Here is a 6,000-nt window from a genome sequence, read left to right as displayed (position 1 = left end):
CACCCAGACTGGCAGCCTTGAGCTGGGCGCCTGAAACCGAGCCACTATCTCCCCCACCGTGCCTCCTCCCGGGGATTGGAGGGCCACGGCGGCTGGTGCCTTCCCCTTGCTCTGCCCCGCTCGCCAGCCACCCTCCCCAGGCCCCACGGCACCGCCTGAGGCCTTGGGTCCCCCCGCAGAGCGGGCGCTCCTTCCGCTGGGGGTGCAGGGGTGCTCTGGCGCCTCCGTCCTCGTCTTCCCCTCCCCTACAGTTTGCTTCCCACTCCCCTGGGGGCAGGAATCATCCCCAGTCCGGCTCCGCGGATCCGGCATCCTGGGCCTGGGCGGCTGTGCCCCCGCCCAGCTAGGGCCGCGGGGGTCTCCCCGGGGCCACCCCAGCGCTCAGCCCCCCCGCCTGGCTCCCGCTCAGCCCACCCGGGAACGAGCCCGGTCACGCGCGTGCAAACAGTTGTGAGGCAAACGTCGGTAACTGCACTCGCGTGCCAGGCTCGTTGGTCTAGGGGTATGATTCTCGCTTCGGGTGCGAGAGGTCCCGGGTTCAAATCCCGGACGAGCCCGCGGTGTGCACCCCTCCTCTCCGCTATTTTACCCGCCGGACCACTCGTGGGGTGCGGGCTGCGGGCCCTTACGTATTCTGGGGGTCCTCTGGCCCACCGAGTGAGGTGTGCTGCTGCAAGTGTAAATGCACATTGGGTTTGAAGGTTTTTACAAGAAAAGTAAGATGTCTCACTACGTGCTGAAGTTATAATTTGGATATTTTGCTTGTCTCAAAGATATTATGACAATTAATTTTACCTGTTTCTTTTTACTCATTGTTATTATTTTTTAATGTGCTAGTGGAAAATGTTAAGCGACAGATGTGGCTTGTATCTGTGGCCTGCAATAACGGCCGGCTGGGCCTGGGGCATGACTCTTTGCGGGGTTAGAGGCCCTGGGTCCAAACGCTGACCCAGCTCATGATTAGAAAAACGTCCCTTTGGGTTTGGGGACCACAGCCGGAGAGGAGAGGGTGCTCGGGGCGTGGCATCCTCCCAGCCTGGGGTCTGGGCTCTGGGCTGAGGATAAGATGCCTAGCCAGGCAGGCCTTACTTTCACCATCTGTTAAACAGGGATGGTTCAAACTTTGATTTATTTAAAAGATCATTGTTTCTGCTGCTGATTTCTAATGCAACTTTTTCACAAATCAAGAGTCTGGGGAAAAAAAAAGTCTGAGTATATGTTGTTCTGATACTTCACCGCTTTGTTCCACATCTGTTTACCCTTGTGCCCAAACCAGTTTAGCTTTAGGGGTAAGTCTTGATATCCAGGAGTGTTAGTCTCTCAAATTTGTTTTGGTTATTATTGACCCTTTGCACTTTCATGTAAGTGTGAGAATCAGCTTGTCAGTTTACACAAAAATAGTGATTGGGATTTCAACTGTTTTGGCATCGATTCTGTAGATCAGTTCTGGGTGACTTGACATCATTACAATATTGGGTCTTTCAACTCATAAACATGATGTATCCCTTGTTTATTAAAGGATTCTTTGACTTCTCAGAATAGTGTTTTATGCTTTATTTAAAAAAAGAAAAAAAAAGATTTTATTTATTTATGAGAGACACACAGAGGCAGAGACACAGACAGAGGGAGAAGCAGGCTCCATGCAGGAGCCTGATGCAGGACTCAATCCTGGAACCCCAGAATCAAAGGCAGATGCTCAACCGCTGAGCCACACAGGTGACCTAGTGTTTTATGCTTTTCTAAGGTAGATTTTGTACATTATTCATTAGAATTTTTGCTAGGTATGTGATATTGTTGATACTATTGTAAATTATATGTTTGGATATGATTTTCCCTTTTTTGCAGATATACAAAAATACAATCAATGTTTATGTACTAATCTTGAATTCAGTGACACTGTGAAAACTTACGTATTATTTCTAATCTATAGAATTTTCTATATATTCAGGCATGTCATCTATGGATAATGGCAGTATTACTTCCCCTCCTGGGCAGCCTAGGTGGCTCAGCGGTTTCGCACTGGCTTCAGCCCAGGGTATGATCCTGGAGACCTGGGATTGAATCCTGTGTCGCATGGAGCTTGCTTTTCCCTCTGCCTCTCTCTCTCTCTCTCTCTCTCTCTCTCTGTCTCATGAATAAATAAATAAAATCCTTTTAAAAATTGCTTCCCATCCTTATCTATACTTTTTACTTACTTTTCTTGTCTTATTGCACTAACTAGAACCTCCAATAAAATAGAAATGTGATAAAAGGCATTCTTGTTTTGTTCCAGAATTCAGAGAGAAGCTTCCAAAATTCTTCTATTAAATATGTTTGCTGCCTTTTGTTTTAAGAGTTACCACTTGATAGTACTGTTACTGTGTAACACTGCCAAACTTAGTGGTGTAGAACCACATATTTTGGGACACTTGGGTGGCTCAGTCCGGGAGCTTCAGACTCTGCCTTTGCTTGGTTGGTGGTCTTAGGGTTGTGATCTCAGGGTCCTGGGATCAAGCACCTTGTTGGGCTCCCTGCTCAGTGGGGAACCTGCTTCTCCCTCTCCTGCTACCCCTGCTTGTTCTCTCTCTCTCTGTCTCTCTCTCTCTCTGTCTCTTTCTCTCTCTGTCAAATAAATAAGTAAAATAAAATAAAGCAATATGTTTTTATGCTTAGGAATTCTGTAGGTCAGGAATTCAACAGGGAATAGCAGGTATAACCTGTATCTGTTCAATTGGAACTTGTCTGTGAAGACTTGAAGTCTAACAGCATCAGTAGACTCCTTTACTCACATGGTTGTCATATGAACAGCTCAGCTGGGACAGTGGAATGAAGCATCTACACATGATTTGATTTCTACATGTGGCTTGGGCTTCCTCATAGCATCGAAGCTCCAGGCTAATTGAATTTCTTACCTGTCAACTTTGGAACTCCCAAGTGCCTGTTCTACTGGACAAAATGGAACCTGTGTCTCTCTTTATGACCCACCCTTGCTTTGCGCTTCTATAATTTCACTTCTGCTATAGGTTTATTGGGTGAAGAAATCACTGAGTCTCCAGGGGAAGGGATACAAACCTCACCCCTTGGTGGAAAGAGTGTTAAAGAATTTGTGATCATTAAAAAAAAATAGCTTTATTAAATATAAGTGATATGTAATAGCCTACGCACATTAAAGTCCACAGTTTTGTAAGTTTTGACATTTGTGTGCACCTACGCCATTACCACAGTCAAGGCAATGAACATATTCATCACCTCCAAAAGTTTTCTTATGGTTCTTTGTTGTCTCCCCTCCTACCTCTCAACACCAGCTTGCTGAGGTGGTTTTTTTTTTTTTTTTTTTTTTTTTTTTGTTGTTGTTGTTTGTTTGTTTGTTTTTGTTTTATAATCGAGAGAGTACATTCGGTTTGTCAAATGCTTTTACGGCATGTACCAAGATGATCATACGCTCTTTCTTTTTTTTAGTCATAAAATGTACATTGGTTTTTAAATGCACACATCCAAAAAAAAAAAAAAAGAAAGAAATGCACACATTCTAGATTGATGGGTGTGTGGTTTGCTTTTTTTTTTTTTTTTAAGATTTATTTATTTATGATAGACATAGAGAGAGAGAGGCAGAGAAGCAGGCTTCATGCCAGGAGCCCGATGGGACTCCATCGGGGCTCCAGGATCTCGCCCCAGGCCAAAGGCGGGCGCCAAACCGCTGAGTCACCCAGGGATCCCCTCTTTTTTCTTTTTTTTAGATGTCAGAACTTTATTTTTTTTTAAAGATTTTATTTATTTATTCATGAGAGAGAGAGGCAGAGACACAGGCAGAGGGAGAAGCAGGCTCCACGCAGGGAGCCGGTCGTGGGACCAGACCCCAGAACTCCAGGATCACGCCTGGGGCTGAAGGCAGATGCCAAAACCACTGAGCCACCCGGACTTCCCCAGGTGTCAGAACTTTAAAAATACTGCTCCTCTGTCTCCTAGCTTACCTTACTTTTGAGGAGAAACCTGCTTTTATTCTTACCATTGTTCCTCCGTATGTAATGTATCCCCTTTGGCCTCTCTTAGGATTTTTCTCTTTATCACTCATTTTAAGCAATTTGATTATGATATGTCCGGGTGTGGTTCCCTTCATGTTTCTAGGGAATCGCCGAGTAAATCAGCCGAGAGCAGAGCCGAGGGCCCACCCCCAGTTCCCTTCCGGGCCTACGCGGGCTGTGGCCCCGGGGACCTCACTGGAGCCGCGCGGCGCCTGCTGTGTGCGGAGGGTGCAACCCCTGCCCCGCCCCCGCCCTCGCGCCTCCCGGGCTGGGCTGGTGCGCCCCGGGAACCAGCGACCTGCGCGCGCTCCGGCGTGGGACTCTGTTCAGGGCGAAAGAAACCGGGGCAGAGGCCCAGCGTGGGCGTCTCTGGCCTCCCGCGGCGGTCAAGGGCTTTGCCGTGTGGATCGGAGAACAGAGGATCCTCCCTCGTCCCCACAGGTTGGACCCAGTAGCTCACAGAAGCACCAAATCTAAGGTGTCAGCATCCGAAACTGGGGGGATTGACTAACTCAGCAGCCATCGGAAAATCCAACGTCCCAGGTGGGGCTCAGTTCTACGCACTTGAGACTAAGGGTTTCCCCGAGCTGGCTGGGAAAGCTTCAGCAACCCCACACCTAATCAGAGATTTCTGGAGGCGCCAAAAAGTTCGGGGCAAAGTCAGGACTTAAGGCAGGCCCGGCCTGGCCTGGAATCTACCCCTCCAGGCACCCAGCGACTCAGTGCAGCCGGAAAGGTCTGGGGGTGCCGACAGGTGGCCCCAGGACCTCCTATCCTGCATCTCCCCCACCTCATCATCCCAGACAGGAGTGAGCAAATCTGCTGCTATGGGGGGGAGGGGCTGGTTTGGACACAGATGCATGGGGCCTGGCGTGGGCTGCGGGGGGGCCTGGGGGAAGGGGGTACCAAAAAGAATTGTGCCTTGCATCTTTTGGGCGGTGGACCCGGTCCACTCCATGGATGGGCTCCATGGCTGGTTTGTGACCGAAGTGGTCTCCAGGTCTGAGGGAGGGAAAGACAAAGCGCCCTCCCCCAAAAAACTTGATTCAAGTAAGTCATTAATTGGACAATAATTGTGAGTTCTAGCGTTCTGATTTCTGTCAGGATGATGCACTCCATGCTTCTTCTGAAATACCAGAGGTCAGGGCAGCCCAGGTGGCTCAGCGGTTTAGCACCTGCCTTCTGCCCAGAGTGTGATCCTGGAGACCTAGGGATTGAGTCCCCTGTGGGGGCTCCCCACATGGAACCTGCTTCTCTCTCTGCCTGTGTCTCTGCCCCCCCATGTCTATCATGAGTAAATAAATAAAATCTTTTTTAAAAAGTGAAATATCAAAGATCAAATAATGTTTCTGCTTGCTTTTTGCGGCCACCAAGGTCCAGCCCTGCAGTGGGCACCTGCATCTGTGGGGACTTCTGCATGCTCGATGCCCCAAGCCACCCCATCAGTGAGGCTTAGGGACACAGCTCTGCTAGGGGACACTAGAGCCTGGTCCTGGTTCAACAGGCAAGGCTGTTGGTGGAAGAATTTCCCCCCGGGATCACGTTCCTCAATGAAGAGAGTCACCAGTGGTGGATCCCCCTCCTCTAAGGAGTTGTGGGGTTTTAGGGAAGGGAGTCTAGGATTCTGCTCTTGGGATTTTTATTCTGAGACCCCAGAAGGCTCAGAATTTGAAGGTATGTGTGGCCATCCTCTTCTAGATGTTTCTGTTTTTCTTGCATTTGGACATAGATTGGGAGGAAGATCTGCCAGGTATGGTCCATGGGCCTTTCTCCCATATCCATTAACTCTGTTCCTGGCCCCCAACCAAACCTCCAAAGTGCTACAAAAGCCACCCCTCCCACTCAAATTCCAGGGATTAGGACCACCCCACATCCCTTTACCGGGAAGCCACAGGAATTAAACCAAAGGGCTAATGGGTGGTGGCCTAGAAAAAGTTCTGCCCTCAACTCCACCCATCAGCACCCAGACCCGCTGAGGGCAGGGCGTGCTTTCCGGCCC

At 49.1% G+C, this 6,000-nt stretch overlaps 1 non-coding gene across 1 annotated transcript; it reads left to right on the top strand.

Annotated features, from left to right (window-relative positions):
* The first annotated feature begins 485 nt into the window (after nt 1–485).
* On the top strand, nt 486–557 carry TRNAP-CGG. The gene has a single exon. It is a non-coding gene; the product is annotated as a tRNA-Pro (tRNA).
* The last annotated feature ends 5,443 nt before the right edge of the window (nt 558–6,000 follow it).

The sequence above is a fragment of the Vulpes lagopus genome, chromosome 3, assembly GCF_018345385.1.
Source record: "Vulpes lagopus strain Blue_001 chromosome 3, ASM1834538v1, whole genome shotgun sequence".
Lineage (NCBI taxonomy): Eukaryota > Metazoa > Chordata > Mammalia > Carnivora > Canidae > Vulpes > Vulpes lagopus.
Note: the sequence above shows the minus strand (reverse complement) of the source record. Positions and strands in the feature narration are given on the sequence as shown.